Raw genomic sequence first — 10,229 nt, forward strand, 5'->3', positions numbered from 1 at the left:
AATCGTTATTGGACCCGCAAAGTGAACCCTGTAAAAACAACCTCAAAAAAAGCTCAGAAAAAAGCTAATTTTTAATTAATACCCTTTAAAAATGCTCTAAAAAGTTATGCATATGAAAAGACTGTGATGCTAGAATTAACATTTTCGCCAAATTACTTTTTATTTAGTAAAATTTGGGAAAAAAATTAAAGAAATCTATATAAATGAGGTATTTTCTTAATCGTGGCGACCCATAGAATACAAATAATATACTATTTTTATGGTATGGTAAACAGCCAAAAAAAAAACAAAAAAATCTTCCTAAAAATTGCTGATTTTCATTTCCTCCACCAACCAAGAGTTAATAAAATCTCACCAATTAGCTATAGATACCCCAAAATTATGTAACATAAAAGTGCATCTCATGTGGCAAAAAATAAGCTCCTATAGGTCCACATTAAAAAAAAGAAAAAAAATTATAGCCTGTACAATGTGACAATACAAATCTGATCTGGATGGCGCCTCCTTCCATTCTATGTCCGGCCGTGCGCCCAAACAGCAGGTTACCACCACGTATGGGGTATCGGTGTACTGGGGAGATCAAACTTTGTGGAGCCTTTTTTCATTTAATCCATTGTAAATGTTTAATTTTCCACCTAAAATGAGAGTATTGTCAAAAAATATTACAATTTGTAGACCGCACCTCCATTTTGTTTCAACCCCTAAAACCTCATAACATTCTAGTAAAATATGTGGAATCTTTAAAAACCATGCCAACATAAAGCAGGCATTTGGGAAATGTAAGTTATGAATTTGTTTGCTATGACTATCTGCATCAAAAGTAGAGAATTTAGAACTTTGAATTTTTCAAAATTTTTGCCAAATTTCATTTAAACACAGAAGATTTCATCCCAATTTTTAAACTAATTTGAAGTACAATGGGGGTCATTTACTAAGGGGCCGATTTGCGTTTTCCCGACGTGTTACCTGATTATTTCGCATTTGTGCCGACTTTCTCTGTATTGCCCCGGGATTTTGGTGCACGCGATCAGATTTTGGCGCATCGGCGCTGGCATGCACGCAACGGAAATCAGGGGGCGTGGCCGAGCGAAAAACCAGACGAATTCCGAAAAACCGCCGCATTTAAAACAAAAAAAGTGTCGCTTGGGACGCGCTTACCTTCACTTGGTCCTGCCCGGTGAATTCCAGTGCGGAACGATGCTTTTCAGCGCAGCAGCGCCACCTGGTGGACAGCGGAGGAACTACCTTAGTGAATCCCGGCCGGACCCGAATCCACCGCAGAGAACGCGCCGCTGGATCGCGAACGGACCGGGTAAGTAAATCTGCCCCAATGTGTCACGAGAAAACAATCTCAAAATCCCCTGGATATCTCATAGCATTCTAAAGCTATAAGCACTTATAGTGACACAGGGCAGATTTGAAGTCCCGAAGGGGTTAAATATACTCAGTGGAGTTGCTTTGAACCACCACTTTACCTATATCACAGTACACTCAAAATACATTTTTGTGTTTTCCACTGTTTGCCTAACTAATCTGAGGCATTGATCAGAATAAAAGTAATTTGGTATCGTAGTAAGTAAGGAGCAACTGCCTGCAGGATAATAAAACAGCTGCACAAGTACCCTTGTTGGAAATCAAGACACCTTTTTTTTTTTTTTTTAGTTTTTTTTTTTTTCAAAATAGTCCCCTTTTTGAAAGATAGACTTCTCCCAACGTTCCTGCCATTTTTTTAACCCCTCCAAAAAATAGGATTTGTTGACCTCTCCAAAATACACCTCTGTCTCGCCAATGACTTCATCATTTGAGCTAAAATTTTTCCTACGAGCCATGTTAGGGAACAAGAAAAAAATTTGCAGGGAGCCAGATCGGGTGAATACGGGGGGGGGGGGGGGGCGGCAGCCATTCATAACACAATTCATGCAGTTTGGCGGCGAGAACTCCGGAGGAATGTGCTGGTGCGTTATCGTGTTGAAACAGCACCTTCTTTTCTTTTCGTGTCTCTTTCAATTTTTTGTTGAAACGGTCCAATAACTCACTGTAGTATTGTCCAGTGATCGTTCTTCCTTTTTCTAAAAAATCCATGAGGATGACGCCGTTCGCATCCCAAAAAATCGCCGCCATTACCTTTTCCGGCCAATATGACTGTCTTCGCCTTCTTTGGAGCAGATTTACCGTGAGAAATCCATTGTTTTGATTGTAGCTGTGTAATGATTTCATCAACAGTTTGGATCTCGCTTAAATTGCTCCAAACACTGCTTCAACATTAACAGCCGCATCTGCTTGTTCTCCACCGTAAGCAATCTCGGCACCCATCAGGCTGACAATTTTTCACCGCCAACTTATCATGTAAAATATTAATTGCCGTTCCGGTCGCCAGACCTGCGGCCTCTGCTACTTTGCGCACTTTCATTCGTCGATCAGCGAGTATCATGTCGTGGACTTTTTGAATGATTTCCTCGGTAACCACATGAAAAACGGATATTCGCCCATGTTTAAATTCGTTGAACCAATATCTAATTGTGGTCATAGATGGCGAAGTGTCCCCATAAACAGTATCTAACTTTGCTTACTACACTTCTTACTCCAATGTCTGCCAAATCCAAACTAACCCATCAATCAGTCTGCAATTTGTTTTGCTGTCGTTTGATAGATGGCAGCACACTATGATAACACCAACTTCCCAACACCAATGGGTACTCATTGAACCCCCCCCTCATATATCCCCTATGCAGGTTGTCAGGGAAATATCCCCATATCTCGATGTGATGTGTGGTTCCAAATCATTGTATAGTACGAGCTGCTCGGTGAATCACTCAGACCTTCACATGTTTGAGAGAATTCCAATTTATTTAGGTTGCAGACAGTTTTTATAGGTTCTTGAGACAAAGGAACCTACTGACCATACCCACATTCCAATAGCCTCTCAAGAGGAGCTATCAGTGTAAAATGATCTGTGTACTCGGGGGGATGGGTACTAGTCTTTTCTATCAATAGAGCCAAAGAAAAAGACACATAGAGGGAGAACACAATAGAAAATGGATTCTATTCCCTCACAAGGTACAGACAAACCATTACAAGAAGTAACCGGGTCATTTAATTTTTAGCCATGCGGTTAGAAAATATTTAGAAAAACGATGTGATTTATTTGTACATTTTGATTGGTGTAAAATACAAGGTGTAATAGAAATGAAGAAAAATTGTTTTAAAACTGACCAATGTTGACAATATTAAAAAACAAACAAACAATTAGTGTCCATTGTTGCAGAACACAGTGTCATTTTTTTATGTAGAACATAAGTACTGTAATACAAAGTCTGACAAAAAAACTGGTGCAGGGGCTTTAGCAAATGTGGGCCATACAATTGGACTAAGGCAAGGAAATAAAGAAATAACCAAAGTTCAATCTCTTGTGGTCTGTAAGTGTAAAAACACATAGATCGAGATAGAAACAGCATGCAAAAATCTGTAAGTTATTTTTAAAAGTAATATTATCCCTCAAATTATCAAATATATACAGGCGGTCCCCGGGTTACGTACAAGATAGGGTCTGTAGGTTTGTTCTTAAGTTGAATTTGTATGTATGTCGGAACTGTATATTTTATCATTGTAATCCCAGCCAGAACTTTTTTGGTCTCTGTGACAATTGGATTATAAAAATGTTGGATTGTCATAACAAGGATTAACAATAAATCTTCATTACAGACACATTGTGATAACTGTAGTAGCTGATCATTGTAGCCTAGGACTAAAGTACAATAAATTACCAATATCCAGTGGGCCGTTTGTAACTAGGGGTCGTATGTAAGTCGAGTGTTCTTAAGTAGGGGACCGCCTGTAGTTAGATCAAATCCTTACGAAGCTAGACTTAACAAAATTCGAAGAATCAATAGTGCAGCTTATAATAAACTTTTTAATATACTTTATTAAAGGAAAGTATTCCAGTGTCTGGTTTTTTGGGGGTTTTTTTGCCTTTCTTATTTATTCAGAAAAAAAGAACAAAAAAAGGGCAGCTCCTTGGGTAATACCATTTGGTTCAAACCATCTGAGAAAGAATCCCCAGGGAAGGTGCTTAGTATAGACTAAAATAGGTCACTGTGGACCAATGGCAAATCCACGCAGGAACAATGGGGGATATTTATCAGGACCTCTGTGTCATGTCAGTCCTGTAGAAGCCCTGAAATAATCGCAAATGGGTGAGATTATTTACCCCAATCCGCTACCTTTATGCCAGTGAAAGGGCATGAATGGGGGGGGGCTTGGCCAGCCGAGCATATGGCGCGGCTGGCTGGAGTGGGCCATTGCGGGGCTATACTGTCCCCACCCCTGCATACTTGCTGCAGCCAGCGAAATTTAAAATTTTCAATAAACGCTGCGCAGGACACCGCTAGATACATCAATAGGCTGAAGTCTCTTGATGTATCGGGCTGCGCAAGAGGAGCATCTGGGTGAAAAATATCCCCCAATGTCGTCAATATGGTGATATGTGTGGTAGACCATGAATGGAGCTTGCTGAGCTCGTCTCCCAAAACAAATTTAATTGGGATAAACGTTTCTGATCACAGTTGCATTGGCAATGTAAAGCTTATTTGTCTGTAGATAAAAGTGACTTCAGATACACTGCTCACTACAGGAGAAAGAAGGAGTAGAAAAAACTACTGTCGGGGCTTGAAGTAGCCTTTCTGGGCAGTGGGAACAAAGGTTACTCATCGCCCCAGTAGCCTCTGTGATCCCACCTACCTGAGTGTCTTCAGCTTGCACGTTCACACTGTCATAGACGGGCTCCGTAGGAGTTCTGAGAGTGCACTGCAGCTCCAACTTCAGAGTGCATGTGCATCTGAAGTTGGTGCTTCTGTGCATGCGCAGAGCTCTGAAGTGTGAGGGCGTGCGCTGAGGATGCACAGGTTGGTGGGATGGCAAAGACTACAGGGGCGTAGAGTAGCCTTTGCTCCCAATGTCCAGAACAGCTACTCCACGCCCGAGTAGCCTCTTATTAGCCGATTATTAGCACATTTGATAGATAAAGTGTACATAGAAAATTCATTAGGGTTTAGCATTTTACTAGCAACCTACCATGAGATCTACCTTAATAGGAATATTTCTAATGGTGGATTTCCTTTAATGGAGTATATTACAAAGTTTACTGCTCTATTAATTTTTGCAATTAAATTAAAACAATGACCTCAAAGGTTTAGTTATCCTTTATGGAAAATTGCTAAAACAATATACAGTGCATAGCCTTTACACGGGTTTGTAGTCAGTTTGTAACAAACAACACATGACTTGGGATTGTGATATGGACAAGGTACAACGAGGGGATTAATAAAATGAAGAATGATCTGCTCTTTGGTTTCTATATAAGGAAATTGAAGTTCAAGAGCATGGTATGGATATTAGTCCTGAGCAAAATGAGATAAGTGCTACATTTATTAGAAATAAATGAATAAATAATTGAAACAAGCAGAGAAATTCAGTGCGGCATTACCAGTAGTGATGAGTCTGTGCCAGTGCAAAGTCCAGTTCCCAGTGCTGGTCTTTGTGCCAAGTGCCTGTTATATGAGTCTGACCCAGGAGCCAAGTTTCATTACAGCCATGTCATTGCTAGTGCCACTGATACACAATGTCATGTGTATCTGCCAACAGCTCAGGAGCCATATGTGCTTCTACACCTATGTATGTGTCTGAACTACAGTTATATTCCATCAATGGAAACACACAGATGAGAGACTATAAGACATTGCAGATTAATAGGCGGATGGATGCAGAAATTCCTTTAGTCTTATGTCATTATAAGTGAATGTCACCTTCAATTTCTGTATGAAATAGAAGGATTCCCATGCCCAACAAGAGAGGGAGTGGTGCAGCATGTGACATGGACAAGGTGACAATGACACTGATTCACTTTAAAGGGCATTTACCACCAGGATGAAGGGCTGTATGCAAATGAGCCCAATGGGCTCCAGACTCCTTAGGTGTTAATAGGACCTGGAGCCCTTAAGGCCTTTAAAGTTATGGCAGGAAACAATAGACTTATCTATATAATCTGGGGACTCAAGCCTTATCAACTACGGTAAGTTAAGTGACTGTCTGTAAATAGTTAAGTCAATAGAAATATTATCAGGCTCTCTCAACTGTAAGTGGATACAGTACATAAACATGATTTACACAAACTGCTTAAATAAGGAAGAAATAAATAATTATTAAATGAACAGATTTCTTTAGTAATGTATATTACAAAGTTTACTATTATCATCTGCACTGTTCACTTATGCAATTTTGTTAAAAGTTTAGTTACACATTAATGGTGCTTGGAACATGCAAAATACCAAATCCATACATGACACTGAATGATAAACCTGTGGTGGACTATTGTCAGCCTGAGACCTACAACCCCTAGCATCCCTGCACTGTCCTGCCAAGGTCTCCATTCATGCATTAATAATTATGTTTGGTCTTAGAGGGGTATATTAAATACAGCCAGCAGGAGGCAGTGTTACATAGAGGAACTGTCTCCTGCTCATATCAAGACTGGCCATACACTAAGGCAGGGGTCAGGAACCTTTTTGGTTGAGAGAGCCATGAACGCCACATATTTGAAAATGTTATTCCATAAGAGCCATACAATATTCACATGCCCCCCAGTAGATGGGTAGCCACAGCAAAAAAATAAAATAAAAATGAATATACACCTACCTGCGCTCCCTGCAGCCAGCTCCTCATCGCTCCCACGCTCTTCTCTTTGACCCAAACTTAGACGATGGTGGCGATGGGTCGCACAAAGGACACACACAGCAGCCATCGTTATTTATTAAAGATCTGTCTGAGAGCCAGAAGCAGCCAACAAAAGAGCCACATCTGGCTCCCGAGCCATAGGTTCCCTACCCCTGCACTAAGGAGACAGGACCTGTAGGGTATTTTCTGGGGTGTATTCTTCTGTATAAGCTCTTGAGGAAATGTGATTGAGCTTTGTATGTGGCATATGTATTTGTTCTGAATTATGTAATGTGGCTGCACAGTTCTAGGGGGTACTTTTGCTTCACTGTTTCTTCACATGTGGCTGCACTGTTTCCGGGGTTGTCTTGTTTCATTGTTTCTTCACATGTGGCTGCACTGTTTCCGGGGTTGTCTTGTTTCACTGTTTCTTCACATGTGGCTGCACTGTTTCCGGGGTTGTCTTGTTTCACTGTTTCTTCACATGTGGCTGCACTGTTTTCAGGGTTGTCTTGTTTCACTCTTTCTTCACATGTGGCTGCACTGTTTCCGGGGTTGTCTTGTTTCATTGTTTCTTCACATGTGGCTGCACTGTTTCCGGGGTTGTCTTGCTTCACTGTTTCTTCACATGTGGCTGCACTGTTTCCAGGGTTGTCTTGTTTCACTCTTTCTTCACATGTGGCTGCACTGTTTCCGGGGTTGTCTTGTTTCATTGTTTCTTCACATGTGGCTGCACTGTTTCCAGGGTTGTCTTGTTTCACTGTTTCTTCACATGTTGCTACATTATTTTCGGGTGGAATGAAGTGCCACTGTTTTGGGGGGGTACGTGGCTGCATCATGTAGATATATTGGGGCATGTTTACCAAATGCTTAGCTCCACACTTTTGGCAGACTTTGCATGTTCTTCTAGGTTAAAACGGCTTGCAAAGGTATTTAAGAAGTATCTGCGCCGCTACTGTGTCGCATGCGACCCTTTTGTGACGCAGCTGCGCTTGCTTCCATGCAACGCAAATTAGGGGCGTCACTGCCGTATTTAATTTGTGACGCTAACCCTATGTTAAAGGTGCACTAGAAAAATGTTGGTGAACTTTGTCGGGCCAGTGCAGCAAAGCGACAGATTTCATGATTGTAGATTTCATTATACATGGAAAAAGCACTTTTAGTGCAATTTACAAATTTCCAAGTAAATGTGCCCCATTGGGGCTCATTTACTAAGGGTCAGAATCGCGCACTTTCATCGGGTTTCCCGACGATTTCCATTTTGCGCCGAATTGCCCTGGGATTTTGGCGCATGCGATCGGATTTTGGCGCATCAGCGCCGGTTTTCACGTGACAGAAATGGGGGGGGGGTGGCCGTCGGACAAGCACTTACATGCACTTACGGGACAAAGCAGGTGAACTCAGGCGGACCTCGGCGCAGCAGCGACACCGCCTGGATATCAGGCGCACGGACCTTAGTGAATCCCGGCAGACCCGAATCCTCGTCGGAGAATGCACCACTGAGTCGCGACTGGACCGGGTAAGTAAATGTGCCCCATTGTGTCTAAGGGGAATGTGCTTGAGGTTTTTTACTGTTTCTTTTTTAGGGCATGCGGCTGAGCTGTGGATTTTTTTTGGGGGGGGGCTGTGGAATGTGTTTCTGAAGGCTTTGTGACTGGGCACACATCTCAGCTGTTTTTGAAGAAACATATGGCATGGTGATTCTTAAAGTAGGGGGTGACACAAGAGTAAGCTGTTTCGCTGAGGATGTGGGGGGCTCCTATAAGGTATTGGGACCATTTCATTGTACAAATACATTTTCAATTATTTTTGCACATACAGATACTATTCAGCAGGGCTGATTTGTATATAGATAGATAGTTTGTATGTTCTCTCCGTGTTTGCATGGGTTCCCTCTGGGTCCTCTGGTTTCCTCCCACGCTCCAAAACATACTGGTAGGCTGATTAGATTGTGAGCCCCATTGGGGACAGGGACTGATTTGGCAAGCTTTTGCAGCGCTACGTAATCTGTAGGCGTTATATAAATAAAGGAGTTATTATTATGATTATTATTATAATAGATAGATAGATAGATAGATAGAAAGCAATGTATAGATAACTGAAATAAGGGGTCTCATAAGCTATACAATCAATGCAAACATTTGAAGAAATGCAAGAATAAAATGTAATATCCAGCTGTTTTCTTCTCTTCATCCTCATTCCAATGCACTCAGGATCACCACTTCTCCATGTCTCCTCATAAGACCACTTTCTAAATGCATATGTCATGATAGCACAATACTCCTCCATAATCTCATCTTCCTTCCGTCAGTCATCCCTGCACAGCATGAAACATCTGCTATAGGGCACAGTTCTTGCACCCCTTAAAAAGCAATGTTACAGGACCCTGTACCTCTCACCCCTGCCTGCCCTGCTGGAGCGAGCACTACAATCCAGGAACAGTTTGCTGTTTCGGCTCCCTGAAGAAAGAATAAAGTTAAAACATCTGTTAATTTATAAACCAATTTAACCATGACTGGTTAATAAATGGCTAACATCTGCTGAGACTGGTGTGGATCTGTGCTGGGGACGCCACTCTGGGACCAGGAAAAGAACAGACTGATCTGGGGAAGGCCGTGCTGGCTTCTGGCCGTACAAAGCTTTATTAGGACACTTATTTTCGGGATAAACATTCATTAGGCGCTGCCTGCTGCAAAAATCTGGTGAAATCTACAATATTTCAGAGCAGATAAGGCTTTGTTCACTGTTTAGCAATTAATATTGAAGAATCAGATAGCACAATGTAAATGAAATCTTGGAAGGCTGCATGTGTTACAGGTGGGAATGGGCACCTGCGTAGCCCTAGTGTCCAATGAGTAGAAACCATTCAGTTTGAAAGTCTTGGCAGAGGTAGCGCAAGATTAACCGAATGTGGAACATTTCTGAATAGATGAAAATTTGATGATCAGGGTTGAAAAATTCCACCGTGTATTTTGAAAACCGTAAATATGAGAAGTATGTATTTATGTAGAGGTGGAATATTTAGTCACATGGATTTATCTATAGTCATAGGTCCCACCAGGTTCACTAATGGCCTAGGATACTCATCTAGCAGATCCTCAAGAATAACCAGGCTTAAACGGGGACCAGGTAAGTATGGATACCAAGGGTGCCCCAGTGGGCATAACAAGAATGTAATGGGCCCCGGTTCAAACTGTGTTTCAGGGCCCATTATACCAACACACTCGACCAATATCTGCATCCTGCACATTAAACTTGAATACATATACTCTATAAACGCTACACACATAAATATGTACCCATGGGAAGTATAATGCAAGTATTAATTAAGAAATTGATGTAATGCACGCATAAATATTCACCAGTATGTAAAGGTACCTATTAAGGTAGATCCGGTGGTAGGTGCCTCTAATGGAGGGGTAATTAAATGTGTCCCATGGTAGTCGCCATAAATTGCAGAAAATGGGGGGGGGATTTAGAAATGCAACAATTTCTTAACCAAAAATGTATGGAGTATTTAT

Source organism: Engystomops pustulosus, chromosome 6 (assembly GCF_040894005.1).
Source record: "Engystomops pustulosus chromosome 6, aEngPut4.maternal, whole genome shotgun sequence".
Lineage (NCBI taxonomy): Eukaryota > Metazoa > Chordata > Amphibia > Anura > Leptodactylidae > Engystomops > Engystomops pustulosus.